The sequence below is a fragment of the Arachis hypogaea genome, chromosome 15 (assembly GCF_003086295.3).
Source record: "Arachis hypogaea cultivar Tifrunner chromosome 15, arahy.Tifrunner.gnm2.J5K5, whole genome shotgun sequence".
Lineage (NCBI taxonomy): Eukaryota > Viridiplantae > Streptophyta > Magnoliopsida > Fabales > Fabaceae > Arachis > Arachis hypogaea.
The window spans coordinates 112,356,757-112,373,799 of record NC_092050.1 but is presented as its reverse complement, the minus strand read 5'-3'; the positions used below and the strand labels follow the sequence as shown (position 1 = coordinate 112,373,799).

General features: G+C 37.9%; 1 non-coding gene across 1 annotated transcript; it reads right to left on the bottom strand.

Moving 5' to 3' along the window:
• Positions 1-1,428: 1,428 nt before the first annotated feature.
• On the bottom strand, positions 1,429-1,536 carry LOC112752524 (small nucleolar RNA R71). Its single transcript, XR_003176958.1, has one exon. It is a non-coding gene; the product is annotated as a small nucleolar RNA R71 (small nucleolar RNA).
• Between the last annotated feature and the right edge of the window lie 15,507 nt (positions 1,537-17,043).

Sequence of the window (17,043 nt, the reverse complement as noted above, 5' to 3'; positions counted from 1 at the left end):
AATTCGAAAATTTGGGTTGACTTTTTCAAAAATTTTTAAAATCAAATTGTTTCTCATGAGTCAAATCAAATTTTCAATTTGAAAATCTTATCTTTTTCAAAAATCAAATCTTTTTCAAAATTCTTAGTTATTTTCGAAAATTCCAAAAATATTTTTCAAAAATCTTTTTCTTATTTTTGTATCAAATTTTCAAAAATAACATAATCAATCAATGTGTTGATTCAAAAATTTGAAGTGGTTACTTGCTTGTTAAGAAAGATTCAAACTTTAAGTTCTAGAATCATATCTTGTGATTTCTTATGAATCAAGTCATTAATTGTGATTTTAAAAATCAAATCTTTTTCAAAAACTAATTTCTATCATATCTTTTCAAAAATATCTTCTTATCTTATCTTTTTCAAAAATATCTTTTCAAAATATCTTCTCTAACCTCCTAACTTCTTATCTTTTCAAAATTTGTTTCAACTAACTAACTAACTTTTTGTTTGTTTCTTAACTTTTTCAAAACTACCTAACTAACTCTCTCTCTCTAATTTTCGAAAATATCTTCCCTCTTTTTCAAAATTTCTTTTTAATTAACTAATTATTTTTATTTTTATTTTTGATTTCAAAAATTTTCGAAAATTACTAACATTTTTCAAAAACTATTTTCAAAAATCACTAACTCTTTTTCAAAATAATTTTCGAAAATTATCCCTCCCCCATCTCATTCTATTTATTCATTCATATCCTAACATCTCATCTCACCTCTCTTCCATCCTCACAGCTGTGGTTCTTCCATTATATTACATTCTTTGTCTCCCCCTCTTCTTCCACTCACACAGGAATCCCTATACTGTGGTATAAAGGATCTCCATTATTATTATTATTTTTCTGTGCCTTCTTCTTTGTCATATGAGCAGGAGCAAGGACAAGAATATTCTTGTTGAAGCAGATCCGGAACCTGAAAGGACTCTGAAGAGAAAATTAAGAGAAGCTAAAATACAACAATCCAGAGATAACCTTTCAGAAATTTTTGAACAGGAAGAGGAGATGGCAGCCGAAAATAATAATAATGAAAGGAGGATGCTTGGTGACTTTACTGCACCTAATTCCAATTTACATGGAAGAAACATCTCCATTCCTGCCATTGGAGCTAACAACTTTGAGCTGAAACCTCAATTAGTTTCTCTGATGCAGCAGAACTGCAAGTTTCATGGACTTCCATCTGAAGATCCTTTTCAGTTCTTAACTGAATTCTTGCAGATATGCGATACTGTTAAGACTAATGGAGTAGATCCTGAAGTCTACAGGCTCATGCTTTTCCCTTTTGCTGTAAGAGACAGAGCTAGATTATGGTTGGATTCTCAACCCAAAGATAGCCTGAACTCTTGGGATAAGCTGGTCACGGCTTTCTTAGCCAAGTACTTTCCTCCTCAAAAGCTGAGTAAGCTTAGAGCTGATGTTCAAACCTTCAGACAGAAAGAAGGTGAATCCCTCTATGAAGCTTGGGAAAGATACAAACAGTTGACCAAAAAGTGTCCTTCTGACATGCTTTCAGAATGGACCATCATGGATATATTCTATGATGGTTTATCTGAGCTATCAAAGATGTCACTGGACACTTCTGCAGGTGGATCCATTCACCTAAAGAAAATGCCTACAGAAGCTCAAGAACTCATTGACATGGTTGCTAATAACCAGTTCATGTACACTTCTGAAAGGAATCCTGTGAATAATGGGACGCCTATGAAGAAGGGAGTTCTTGAAGTTGACACTCTGAAATGCCATATTGGCTCAGAATAAAATATTGACTCAGCAAGTCAATATGATCTCTCAGAGTCTGAATGGAATGCAAGCTGCATCCAACAGTACTCAAGAGGCTTCTTATGAAGAAGAAGTTTATGATCCTGAGAACCCTGCAATAGTAGAGGTGAATTACTTAGGTGAACCTTATGGAAACACCTATAACTCATCATGGAGAAATCATCCAAATTTCTCATGGAAGGATCAAAAGCCTCAACAAGGCTTTAATAATGGTGGAAGAAACAGGTTTAACAATAATAAACCTTTTCCATCATCCACTCAGCAACAGACAGAGAACTCTGAACAAAATGCTTCTAATTTAGCAAATCTAGTCTCTGATCTATCCAAGGTCACTGTAAGTTTCATGAATGAAACAAGATCTTCCATTAGAAATTTGGAGGCACAAGTGGGCCAGCTGAGTAAAAGGATCACTGAAATCCCTCCTAGTACTCTCCCAAGCAATACAGAAGAGAACCCAAAAGGAGAGTGCAAGGCCATTGACATAAGCACCATGGCCGAACCTGTAAGGGAAGGAAAGGACGTGAATCCCAAGGAGGAAGATCTCCTGGGACGTCCAGTGATCAATAAGGAGCTTCCCTCTGAGGAATCAAAGGACTCTGAGGCTCATCTAGAGACCATAGAGATTCCATTGAACCTCCTTATGCCCTTCATGAGCTCTGATGAGTATTCCTCTTCTGAAGAGAATGAGGATGTTACTGAAGAGCAAACTGCCAAGTTTCTTGGTGCAATCATGAAGCTGAATGCCAAATTATTTGGCATTGATACTTGGGAAGTTGAACCTCCCTTGTTTATCAATGAACTAAGTGATCTGGATCAACTGACATTACCTCAGAAGAGACAGGATCCTGGAAAGTTCATAATACCCTGCACCATAGGCACCATGATCTTTAAGGCTCTGTGTGACCTTGGTTCAGGAATAAACCTCATGCCCCTCTCTGTAATAGAGAAACTGGGAATCTATGGGGTGCAAGCTGCTAAAATCTCATTAGAGATGGCAGACAGTTCAAGAAAACAGGCTTATGGACAAGTAGAGGACGTGTTAGTAAAGGTTGAAGGCCTTTACATCCCTACTGATTTCATAGTCCTGGATACTGGAAAGGAAGAGGATGAATCCATCATCCTAGGAAGACCTTTCCTGGCCACAGCAAGAGCTGTGATTGATGTTGACAGAGGTGAAATAGTCCATCAATGGAATGAGGACTCTCTTGTGTTTAAAACTCAGGAATCTCCCTCTGCAACCATGGAGAGGAAGCAAAAAAAGCTTCTCTCAAAGCATAGTCAACCAGAGCCCCCACAGTCAAACTCTAAGTTTGGTGTTGGAGAGTCTCAACAAAGCTCTGCACATCTGTGAGGCTCCATGAGAGCCCACTGTCAAGCTATTGACATTAAAGAAGCGCTTGTTGGGAGGCAACCCAATGTTTATCTAATTCTTATTTTTATTTGTTTTTCATGTTTTCTTAGGTTCATGATCATGTGGAGTCACAAAATAAATATAAAATTGAAAACGGAATCAAAAACAGCAGAATAAAAATCACACCCTGGAGGAGCATCTGTCTGGCGTTCAGCGCCAGAACAGAGCATGGTTCTGGCGCTGAACGCCCAAAATGGGCAGCTTCTGGGCGCTGAACGCCAGAACAGGCATGGTTCTGGCGTTCAATGCCAGAAATGGCACACAAATGGGCGTTGAACGCCCAAAATGGCCACCAACCTGGCGTTGAACGCCCAGAGTTGGGTACAAAGGCATTTTTACATGCCTAATGGGTGCAGGGATGTAAATCCTTGAACACCTCAGGATCTGTGGACCCCACAGGATCCACTCAGGATCTGTGGACCCCACAGGATCCCCACCTACCTCCACTCACTTCTTCTCACCACTCTCTTTCACACAACCCCATAAACACTCTTCCCTAAAAACCCTTCACCAATCACCTCAAACTCTCTTCCCCATCACCTCTTCACCACTCACATCCATCCACTCTTCCCCATAAACCTACCTCATAAACCCCACCTACCTTCAAAATTCAAAACCAATTTCCCACCCAAACCCACCCATATGGCCGAACCTTAACCCCCCTCCCTTCCCTATATAAAGCCCTCCATTCTTCCTCAAATTCACACAACACACTCCTCTATACCCTTCTTGGCCGAAACACCTTCCCTTCTCCCTCTCCTCTATTTCTTCTTCTTCTTCTTCTACTCTTTTGTTTATTGCTCGAGGGCGAGCAATACTCTAAGTTTGGTGTGGTAAAAGCATAAGCTTTTTGTTTTTCCATTACCATTGATGGCACCTAAGACCGAAGAATCCTCTAGAAAGGGGAAAGGGAAGACAAGAGCTTCCACATCTGAGTCATGGGAGATGGAAAGGTTCATCTCCAAAGCCCATCAAGACCACTTCTATGATGTTGTGGCCAAGAAGAAGGTGATCCCTGAGGTCCCTTTTAAACTCAAAAGAAATGAGTATCCAGAGATCCGACATGAAATTCAAAGAAGAGGTTGGGAAGTTCTAACAAATCCCATCCAACAAGTCGGCATCCTAATGGTTCAAGAGTTCTATGCCAATGCATGGATCACCAAGAACCATGATCAAAGTAAGAACCCGGATCCAAAGAACTATGTTACAATGGTTCGGGGGAAATACTTAGATTTTAGTCCGGAAAATGTGAGGTTGGCGTTCAACTTGCCATACATGGAAGAGAACGCACGCCCCTACACAAGGAGAGTCAACTTTGATCAAAGGTTGGACCAAGTCCTTATGGATATATGTGTAGAAGGAGCTCAATGGAAGATTGACTCCAAAGGCAAGCCGGTTCAACTAAGAAGATTGGACCTCAAGCCTGTAGCTAGAGGATGGTTGGAGTTTATTCAATGCTCAATCATTCCCACTAGCAACCGGTCTGAAGTTACCATAGACCGGGCCATCATGATCCATAGTATCATGATTGGAGAAGAGGTAGAAATTCATGAGATTATACCTCAAGAACTCTACAAGGTGGCTGACAAGTCCTCCACCATGGCAAGGTTAGCCTTTCCTCACCTCATTTGTCACCTATGCAATTCGGCTGAGATTGACATAGAGGGAGATATCCTCATCAAAGAGGACAAGCCCATCACTAAGAAAAAAATGGAGCAAGCAAGAGAGCCCAGTCATGGAGCTCAAGAGGCGCAAGAAGCTCATTTCTATGAGATCCCGGAGATGCCTCAAATGCACTTCCCTCCACAAAATTATTAGGAGCAAATCAACACCTCCCTAGGAGAATTGAGTTCCAATATGGGACAACTAAGGGTGGAACATCAAGAGCACTCCATCATGCTTCATGAAATAAGAGAAGATCAAAAAGCAATGAGGGAGGAGCAACAAAGACAAGGAAGAGACATAGAAGAGCTCAAGGACATCATTGGTTCCTCAAGAAGGAAATGCCACCATCACTAAGGTGGATTCATTCCTTGTTCTTCTTTCTTCTGTTTTTCGTTTTCTATTTTATGTGCCTATCTATGTTTGTGTCTTCACTACATGATCATTAGTAGTTAGTAACTTTGTCTTAAAGATATGAATGTCCTATGAATCCATCACCTCTCTTAAATGAAAAATGTTTTAATTCAAAAGAACAAGAAGTACACGAGTTTCGAATTTATCCTTGAACTTAGCTTAATTATATTGATGTGGTGACAATGCTTCTTGTTTTTTGAATGTATGCTTGAACAGTGCATATGTCTTTTGAAGTTGTTGTTTAAGAATGTTAAATATGTTGGCTCTTGAAAGAATGATGACTAGGAGACATGTTATTTGATAATCTAAAAAATCATAAAAATGATTCTTGAAGCAAGAAAAAGCAGCAAAAAACAAAGCTTGCAGAAAAAAAAAATAGAAAGAAAAAAAAAGCAAGCAGAAAAAGCCAATAACCCTTAAAACCAAAAGGCAAGGGCAAATAAAAAGGATCCCAAGGCTTTGAGCATCAGTGGATAGGAGGGCCTAAAGGAATAAAATCCTGGTCTAAGCGGCTAAACCAAGCTGTCCCTAACCATGTGCTTGTGGCGTGTAGGTGTCAAGTGAAAACTTGAGACTGAGCGGTTAAAGTCAAGGTCCAAAGCAAAAACAAAGAGTGTGCTTAAGAACCCTGGACACCTCTAATTGAGGACTTTAGCAAAGCTGAGTCACAATCTGAAAAGGTTCACCCAATTATGTGTCTGTGGCATTTATGTATCCGGTGGTATCACTGGAAAACAAAGTGCTTAGGGCCACGACCAAGACTCATAAAGAAGCTGTGTTCAAGAATCATCATACTGAACTAGGAGAGTCAATAACACTATTCGAAATCTGAAGTTCCTATAGATGCCAATCATTCTGAACCTCAATGGATAAAGTGAGATGCCAAAACTATTCAAGAGGCAAAAAGCTATAAGTCCCGCTCATATGATTGAAGCTATGTTTCATTGATAGTTTGGAATTTATATTATATTCTCTTCTTTTTATCCTATTTGATTTTTAGTTGCTTGGGGACAAGCAACAATTTAAGTTTGGTGTTGTGATGAGCGGATAATTTATACGCTTTTTGGCATTGTTTTTAGTATGTTTTTAGTAGGATCTAGTTACTTTTAGGGATGTTTTCATTAGTTTTTATGTTAAATTCACATTTCTGGACTTTACTATGAGTTTGTGTGTTTTTCTGTGATTTCAGGTATTTTCTGGCTGAAATTGAGGGACTTGAGCAGAAATCAGATTCAGAGGTTGAAGAAGGACTGCTGATGCTGTTGGAGTCTGACCTCCCTGCACTCAAAGTGGATTTTCTGGAGCTACAGAACTCGAAATGGCGCGCTTCCAATTGCGTTGGAAAGTAGACATCCAGGGCTTTCCAGAAATATATAATAGTCCATACTTTGGCCAAGAATAGATGACGTAAACTGGCGTTCAACGCCAGCCTTCTACCCAAATCTGGCGTCCAGCGCCAGGAAAGGAGCCAAAACCAGAGTTGAACGCCCAAACTGGCACAAAAACTGGCGTTCAACTCCAAGAAGGACCTCTACACGTGCAACACTCAGGCTCAGCCCAAACACACACCAAGTGGGCCCAAGAAGTGGATTTATGCATCAATTACTTACTCATGTAAATCCTAGTAGCTAGTTTATTATAAATAGGACCTTTTACTATTGTATTAGGCATCTTTGGTCTCAGTTTTAATCCATTGTTCATCTTAGGAGACTATTGATCTCGTTTAGGGGGCTGGCCATCTCGGCCATGCCTGGACCTTTCACTTATGTATTTTCAACGGTAGAGTTTCTACACTCCATAGATTAAGGTGTGGAGCTCTGCTGTTCCTCAAAGATTAATGCAAAGTACTACTGTTTTCTATTCAATTCTTCTTATTTCTCTTCTAAGATATCCATTCACACCCAAGAACGTGATGAAGGTGATGATTATGTGTGACGCTCATCATCCTTCTCCATTATGAACGCGTGCCTGACAAACACTTCCGTTCTACATGAAATAAGCTAGAATGAATATCTCTTAGATCTCCTAACCAGAATCTTCGTGGCGTAAGCTAGAATGATGGCGGCATTCAAGAGAATCCAGAAAGTCTAAACCTTGTCTGTGGTATTCCGAGTAGGATTCAATGATTGAATGACTGTGACGAGCTCCGAACTCGCAATTGCAGGGCATTAGTGACAGACGCAAAAGGATAGTAAATCCTATTCCAGCATGATCGAGAACCGACAGATGAATAGCCGTGCCGTGACAGGGTGCGTGAGCATATTATTCACTGAGAGGATAAGATGAAGCCATTGGCAAGGGTGATGCCTCCAGACGATTAGCCGTGCCGTGACAGGGCATTGGATCATTTTCCCGAGAGATGACCAAAAGTAGCCATTGACAGTGGTGATGTATCACATAAAGCCAGCCATGGAAAGGAGTGAGACTGATTGGATGAAGATAGCAGGAAAGCAGAGGTTCAGAGGAACGAAAAGCATCTCCATTCGCTTATCTGAAATTCCTACCAATGATTTACATAAGTACCTCTATCCCTATTTTATTATATTAAATTCGAAAACACCATTATCCATTTATATCTGCCTAACTGAGATTTACAAGGTGACCATAGCTTGCTTCATACCAACAATCTCCGTGGGATTCGACCCTTACTCACGTAAGGTATTACTTGGACGACCCAGTGCACTTGCTGGTTAGTTGTATCGAAGTTGTGACAAATTATGAGTGTGTAATCACGATTACACGCACCAAGTTGCTCACGTTGCCAGGGATTGTTCGAGCCTGGACATCACAATTTCGTGCACCAGAGAGAAAAAGGGTATACGAAGGGGGAAGGGGGGAAGGGGCAGGGGGAAGTGGAAGGGGGTGAGGGGGGACGGCGCTGGCTGCGAAGCTTGGAGCCGCCGTCGCCATCAAGAAACCTAGCGCCAACCCGTCGCCGTTGGGGATCACGAGGGAGAGAGGAGACGCGAGCCGCTGCCGCTGCCTCGCCGCCTCCCCGACTCGCAATCTCGCCGCCTCACCGCCTCTGCCTCTTCCTCCTCCTCTCATCTTCGCCGCTTCGTCAACTCGGGTCGTCGCGAGCTTTCCCTTCTCGGAGGCGCCGCTTGCTGCCACCGGGTCGTTCGTCGTGGTCTTTCTCGCAGCTGCTTCGCCTACGACCGCCACGTCCGTGAACCAGCAAGGCGGGTTTGGTGTCGGTTCCAGATCCAATAGATCTGCCGCCACTGTTCCGAGTGGTTCTGCTGCCGTGGACGTCGTCGTCTTCCTCAGCTGGTTCTGTTCCCACCACGTACTATCGCCGGCGTTCAGAGGTCGCGTTTCGGCATTTAGGTAGGTCGATTCCTGAATCAGAATCTCCCATTGCAGATATGGAATTGTTGTTTTGATGCTAAAAGCTGATGTTGAGGTGTTGAATTAGATTGTTGAATTCTTGAGGTTGTAATTTTTGTATCCGCAGTCTGTAATTTCGCTTGATCTTGAATTTCGATTGATGATTCAGCTTCTAATTTTTTGAGTTCGTGTTCTGTTGATGGCTTTTCTGTTGTGTCTACTATGGAACACTGGATTTGAATTTTTGCTTGAAATTCTGAATCTGGAATTTGATATTGTGATTGATATGTAATTTCTGTTGATGATTTTTTTTTTTAATCTGGAGGAGGAGGTAATTGCTGTTGTTTGGTGTTCTTGGTGTTGGTGTTGGTTGATGTTGGTGGTGGTGTTTGTGTTGGTATTGGTGTTGGTGTTGGTGGTGGTGGTGGTGGTGGTGGTGGTGCTGGTGGTGGTTGTGGTGGTGGTGGTGGTGGTGGTGGTGGTGGTGGAGGTAATTGTGCTGGTAGCGGTGAGGGTATTTTTGTCCAAAAAAAAGTAAAAGGACGATTTTAATACGGAAAAAAACGTTAAGGGTGATTCTAAATCAGAAATTACGTTGGGGATAGTTTCGATTCTGACTCTCAACGTTAGGGACCAAAACAATACTTATCCCTTAGTATAATTATGTATTATTCATTAAATATTAATTATGATATAATTATAATAAAGATATTTTGTATAAAATAATTTAGAATAGAGAAAAGTGTATTCATTTTAGAGGGAAAACGGAGTCACGAGGGATCGACACCTCACCTTCATTAGTTGGAGAAAAACCCAGTTTTAGTATATTAAGTAGCTAGATTATTTATTAAGGTTAAAAAGGAAAGAAAATTTTGGATATGTTGTAAGATAATAAATAAAACAAAAAAAAAATAGATATAGAATATAGAAATATAAATAGATAATTTTAGTATTAATATTTTTTAAGATTAGTATTTTAATATTAGTATTTTAATATAGTTGAGATAAACTATTTTAAGGAATTTAGTCAATGGAGAGACCTGAAAAGGAGTTAGAACCAAATTATTCTTCAGGAACAATTGTGCTTTTTATTACAAGAAAAACCCTGAATACTATCGAATTTAGTGTCGGACGATAGTAGCGGGTTTATCAGCAAATTTGGCAATAAATTCGTTGGATAAAATAGTTACCATCGGATTTAGTTTTCTAACGGTAAATCTGACGGTAATATTTGAAGGAAAAAAGAAAAACTGACGCAATTATTACCGTCGAAATTATCGGCAGATTTATCCACCAGTAAAACTAATGGAACGCTTCGTTTTGGTCACGCGTAATGGTTTACCGTCAAATTTATCCACCGATAAAACTCAATAATAGAATGTTGCGTTTTGGACATGCTCAATGCATTACCGTCGGATTTATCCGCCGGTAAATCCGACGGTAAATTTGTCCTAAATTGGAATCGTGCATCCTCCCCCTCATTTTGAAGCACTCACTCTCTCTCTAAACCTCCTCTTCCTCCCTCTCTCCCAAACCACCTCCGGCAACCCCCTTTGCCAGCACCGGTGCCACCAAAAGCCTTCAAAGACTGCATGGACTCCTTGCATGCATTAGTCTCTCTGTTACTGCCGTTTGAATCATTCCTACCACTGTTGTCGCCGCTGCTACTACCGCTGCTACTACCGCTGCTCACTATGTTTTGAGCTCTCTCTTTTCTCCCTCCATGTAGGTTGTCTTCTTCCCTCTTCCTATTCTTTTTTTTGCAATATATTAAAAAAAAACCTAATGCAGCCTGTCGGTTGGTCACCGCTGCTACCACTATGCCAGAAAAGTCTTTTGTGCCACTACTATCTCTGAGTAACTCACTCACTAGTTAGTTTAGAATAGTTAAACTCTAAACCCTAATTTATGGTGTATGCCTATGTTCTTGTTTTATTTTAATTTTGTTCTATTTTTATTGGCTTTTAGGGTTTGTTTTAATTTTGTTCTTTTTTTTTTTAATTCTGATTTTGATTTTAGGATTTATTCTGGGTTTATTATTTTATTTTAATTTTAAAAATTTTAAATTTTGAATTTATTATTTTCTTTATGATTTTTGTCTAATTTATTTTTAATTTTTTCTATTCCTGCTTTTTGTTATGATTTTTAGTTTGTTCTTTATTTTTTGTTATGTTTTTGCTTTGCAAATTTGAGTTCAGAAAATAGTACCAAAAAGAGTATTCAAATAACAAATCAGTTGCAGTTGTGAGTGTTTATTTATGTGAATATTGTTCAGTACTTTGTTTAAAAATTTTTGAATTAGTTTTTAAATTATTTTTAACTTATTTGAATTTTAACTTCTTTTGTCGTTGTAGCTTCAAAATAATTAGGTTAGCAAGGCTGGTGGTGGCAGGTAAAAATCAATTACTTGTTTTTAACTTTTTTATGATTGATGATTAGTTTTTGCTGTTATTTTTATAAATATTCTCTTATTGGTCTATTAAAACTTAAAATTCAATCACACATTAGTTATCTCCACTTTTACTTTCTCTCTAATTGTATGCTTATTCTTTGTTCATTTTCTCAGTTGATTATTGTAATACCCTACCATACAAAATCTTATGTTTAAGTCATAAGACAGAGGTGATGAAGTATTACGACCTCTAAGAGTAAAATTATATATATAATATAGTGAAAAAGGTTTATAACTAGGAGTCTTTAAAGGAAAGTTTAAAACAAAAGTCGTAACGCTCACGTAAACGAAAACTTGCATACTAAGAAACATAAGATATATGTATATGAATAATAAAAAAAGAGTGTCAAAGATATAATTAACAAAGCTTCCAACTCGGTTCGCAAAGATAAACCGGCCAGAGCATATAGGTATATATATACATATATATGAGAGAATCCCAAAATGACCCAAAGAAGAAAAATGGCAACCTGTTTCTCCGAGTCAACCTCTAAGAGGGACAAACATAAAATATAAGGTGGAGAATATATATATATATATATATATATATATATATATATATATATATATATATATATATATATATATATATATATAAAATACATCCTTAAGTCCCAAAAGTTCTTCGCTTCATCAGAGTCTCCAGAATACAGAGTGATGCTTCTCAACCTGCATCTGAAAAATAATAATATTGTATGGGATGAGAACCGGGGATTCTCAGTATGGTTAAGGTGCCCACATATATAATAAATAAGGTCCTGGGAAAGCCAGAGGCAATCCTAGAACGTCGACACTCAGATTATAATCCTTAAGGAACTAAAACAGAAACCATAAGTAGGGGTAGATATCTAAGGTTCTTAAGGTTCTAACTCATTCTTAACTTAATCTCTCAAATTACAATCCCATCACTGTCTCATGAAATTCTAACTCTACAATTCACCTCCTACCTCCTCCAACCCTCCAGATTCACCAATGCAAAGACAAACAATACAAGCAAAGACAACACACAATTAGAATACAATTACAGCAGGTAGTAAATATAGCAGGTAAACATAGATTATCAATTAGGCAATCCCAATAAATGCAAACTCAAGCAAAACAGACAAATGCATATGGTGAATGCCTTTCCTACTGGCCGTGAGCTCACGTGTCGGTTACTTTGCTAGAATCCGATAGCTAACCCAGACATTGGTTTCTAGGTTGCGCATCTCCAGGAGGATCATAAATGAAGGAGAGTGCCTTTTCACATCGAAGGAGTGTGCCTTTCCACCTTTTTCTGGAGGATATATGAAGGAGAGTGCCTTTCCACATCGAAGGAGTGTGCCTTTCCACCTTGCAACCAGAGAAGAATGTGGAGGAAACAATACGAAGGAGAGTGCCTTTCTACTTTCCCCACATTCTCATCACGACAAGAGAGGGAACTTCCGTCCTCAACTTGCCATCCGAACACATTTTCAAGTTAACATGCAAGCAGGATCGCACCCAGACCTTGCCATTTCGACCATCTCGGTCACACACACATCTCGACCATTCTGGCCACACACAGTCATCCCTAATATCATTATTAACATCTCAATTCAGTTACTCTAGACCTTCCTTTACTTCCAAGTAACCTTCCTTTCCATAGCTTAACCTCATCACTACACTTAAAACTAATCTTTAGGGGCTAAAAGGATGAAAATAGAGGTTTAGAGGTTTAAAATCATGTTTAAAACTCAAAAATCCCATTTGCTGAAAACAGGGATCACGCGTACGCGTGGGAGTGCATTTCTGAAAGGTCATGCGTTAGCGTGGACCACACGTATGCGTGGGGGTACAACTTCCTATGCTCGCGTACGTGAGATACCCAATCCGAATAGGTTGGTAGCGTCGCGTGCAATGGTCGCGTACGCAAGTTATGCAGAATAGCCAAAATGCTGAATGCTGCTGAAATTTCAGCTTTGCACTCCAAACTTTCGACGCGCATAACTTTTTCGTTTTAAAAGATTTTTCATCTGTTCTTTAAATGGCGTAAACTTCACGGACCCAATTTTCATTTAAAATAAGTTTGAAATAATTTGGAGATCCGGAAGCCAAGTTATGACTCATCGAAATTTTGCATAAAACCAACTTTTCACAAAACCTTCTCAACCTCTATTTTCACAAAAGTTACACTTTTCTAAAAAACTACTTCAACCATATACAGGCGTGGCAAGTGGCGAAGCCCGCCCCGCCAGAAGCCCACCCTTTGGCGGGTTGACCCACCCCGCCCCGCCTAGTGAGGCGGTCCCATAATCCCAGCCTGCCCCGCCTAACAGTGGGCTGGCGGGCTCAGCCCGTCAAATATCTTCTTTTTTTTACTTTCAACTATTAAATAATATATATAAAGGCATAAAAAAATTTCTTCTGTTTTTTACTTTTAACTATTATAATTTCTAAAAGTATAAACAAATTATATATTCACAAACATTAAAGTCTTTGTAATTATAAATATCTAATAAACATAATTATAAACCAAGTTTTCATCCAAAACATAATTACAAATATTATTCCCAAAGCAAATTATAAATATTGTCTCTAAACAAAATAAACATAATCCAAAACCTTCAATTTTCATCTTTATTCTCTTGTAAGTTGGGTTGGGGGAGGTTGGGTTTTGGCAAAAAAAAATTGTAAAAATACCCCTTGCCAAAAAATACTAAGCCTGGTGGGGAAGTCCACCCCGCCCCGCCAAAGCCCGTGATTTAAGCGGTGTAGGTTAGGCGGGCTTTTGCTATTTGGCGGTCCCAATTTTTCAGCCCAGTCCGCCTTTTTTGGTGGGTTACGCGAGCTGGCCTGGCGGGTTTAGGGCCGTTTGCCACCCCTATAATACAGCCCAAATTACACCAATTACACCTTAATTCTTTATTCTCTTATCAAGACATTCCTTCCTCAAAATCATTAACACCAAACCAACAATTTCACCATTACAACCTTATTCTTTAACTTACCAACAGTACTAATCCATACATCATTAATATCATCGCAACATTAATCAAGTTCATTATTACAACATCAATCAACTTCATTTAACACTCCATATAATTCAACACATATCACAATTAACCAAAACCATCAAATATGCACCAACATACAATTCATCTTATCCTAAGTCCTCTAACATAAGTTTTCACAAGATATTATATATTAAATACGAGAAACCAAAACCATACCTTGGCCAATTTTTCGATAAATCCGGAGCACCTCAAGCGCTCTCGCACCACAAGCTTGTCAATCATAACCCCTCACCAACGAACCTAGCTTCCAAAATTTATCTTGAGCTTCCATATCCTCAAATTGATTCCACTTCACAACCAATTTCCAATCTAACATCATAATTACTACTAATATCAACATAGAGTTCATTAACTCAACAACTCACAAAGAGGTTAAGGGTGCTTACCTTGCCCACAACTCAAGTGAGCTAAACCCGACAAAACCCACAAGCTAATTCGAACCTAAACACCAAAATCATACAAAATTCAACATACTTTTACATTAAATTTTAAAATTAGGGGAAGGAGAAATTGAAACTGGAAAGTAGGTTCCTTACCAAATTAGTTACCGAGTTTTGTAGGGAGTTCGATGCTGCAGTCGCGTGGCCACAAACAGTTCGGCGATCAGAGCTCCAGATCAAAAGTTATTTGGATTTGAAGTAAGAACAAGGGTTTGTTCTTTTCTCCCCTTCCCTTGTGTGTATTTCAGCGTCACATGCATGAAGAAGAGAGTGAATGAGCTGAAGTTCATGTACTTAAGCATGTAAGGTTGGGCCTTGGGCCCAATACGGGTCCAATTCGCCTGGTTCGATCCGTTCGACCCAATTTTGAGCCAAATTCTTTAAAATTAGTGTCAAAATTTCTATTTTAATTAGCTCTATCTCCTTAAACTATAAAATTTATTTTTCTAATTACTTTGATTAACAATTAATTTATTCGCTAATTAATTACTAATCTCTCAGATTTTACAATTATGCCTATAAAACTAAAGTTTAATTGTTCATATCTTATTTTTAGAAAAAATTAAAGTCACGTACAAAACAAAAATTCAAATAGTAGAATGATACCAAATATTAATAATGTGAACATTCTCTATAAGTTTTATAGTCTATTTTTAGTTCTTTCAAAATTTTAATGCTTAAGAAAAAGTGAATAAATATGTTGATTTGTCTGGTAATGGGTGAAGTTTTAATTTGGATTAAGCTTACTAATTCAACTACATAGGATATTAAGAGTAATAAAAATATTATATATGATTATCTTTTATTGAACATAAAAGGTTCTTAATTGGCTTAGATTTTTTTATAAGTGTGCAAACAATACTTTAAGACAAATTTCTAGTCATAATGTGCATATATACTTAATTTTTCTTTCTGTTTGCAAAATATGAGGGTTATTGTCTTATATTGCAGTTAGTTATTATACTTTTTTTATACTTTAATTTTATTCTTTTTACTTGTTTAATTGATTAGTATTAGTTATATATGCTTTTGTTCTCTTCTGCTATAGGAGGAGGAGGAGGATGATGAGTGAGTTTGTAAAAAAAAAATATTAAAATTTAAGTTTAGCGGCGGATTTACCATCGGATAAATTCACTGGTAATTATTAATTTAGTTATTAGTAAATAACGTATTACGTTCAAATTTATTGGGGGATAAATTCGACGGTAAACATTATCGGTGGAAAATTTTTGACAGTAATTATTGGCAGATAAAAAATTCGCCGGTAAACAATTACCGGTGTGATTTATATCGTCGGAATTATCAACAAATTTTTTTAGTAAATCCGTCGATAAATCTAATGGTATCTGATGATTTTTTTATAGTACTTATTTTTTATATTTTTTCATATTATGTTTAAAGAACTTAAAGAACCTGATTATGGTCAAAGCTAAATACTTGAAAATTTTAAGAAAAATCAAGTTTGATGACCTAGTTCCAAAACCTAAAGGAAAAACAAGCATTAGGATTAAGTAAGTGTTCAAAAACAAACTTGATAAAATTGAAAAGATTATTAAGAATAAAAGAAGATTAGTTACCCAACGCTATAATCAAGAAGAAGAAATTGATTATAAGAAAACTTTACTATCTTAATCAAATGCTCTCTTAATCTTCTACTCATATATCTAAACTACATAAGATAAATTTTACTATTTTTTAATAATAAATACTATTTCAATATTTTCTTTCGTATCTCGGTTTCTTCTTCTGTCTTTCTCCCACATTATTTTTAGGGTAAAACACTTAAATGAGCCAAGGAGAGGTCCCTGTAACCCAAATCCGTCAAATCAAAATTCGTTACCACAATCCAACGGAACTCATATTTATATAATTCGAATCAATAGGATTCGAATCAGGTTTCCAAGTAATTCGAATTGATTCGAATTACTCTCAAGTGCTAGTCCAACGTAATTCAAATCAATAAGATACGAATTATGCATGCCAAATTCGTTAGTAATTCGAAACGAGTAATTTCGAATTATAATAGGGGAGTTCAAAATCAATCAATTTGAATTAGTTGGTGAATGACACACGAGAGAGGTTCGAATCATATTGATTCGAATTAAGTGAATTTCGTGTGAGTAATTCGAATCTACTTGATTCGAATTACAATGGTTTCGGCTATATAAGGAGTTCGAACAAAGTTCATTCGAATCACTTTCTTATTCTCAAACCCCACCAAATCCCAGAGAAAACGACCAACATTCGGGCAGAGTAAGACCGGAGCGGCATATTCAGGCGATGGGAGACGATCCGGGGAGGCTTTATCGTTTAGATGGAGTTGCACATATCGCCGGAGTGATCAACGACGAGGTTAGTGGTTTATGATGTTGCAATGTTGATAGTGTTTTTTATTAGTGGTTTATGGTAGTGGTTGATGAAACCGGTTTATGATAGTGGTATTTGTCCGTGGGTTATGACAGTGGTTTAGTCATAGTGGTTTTTGTTAATGGT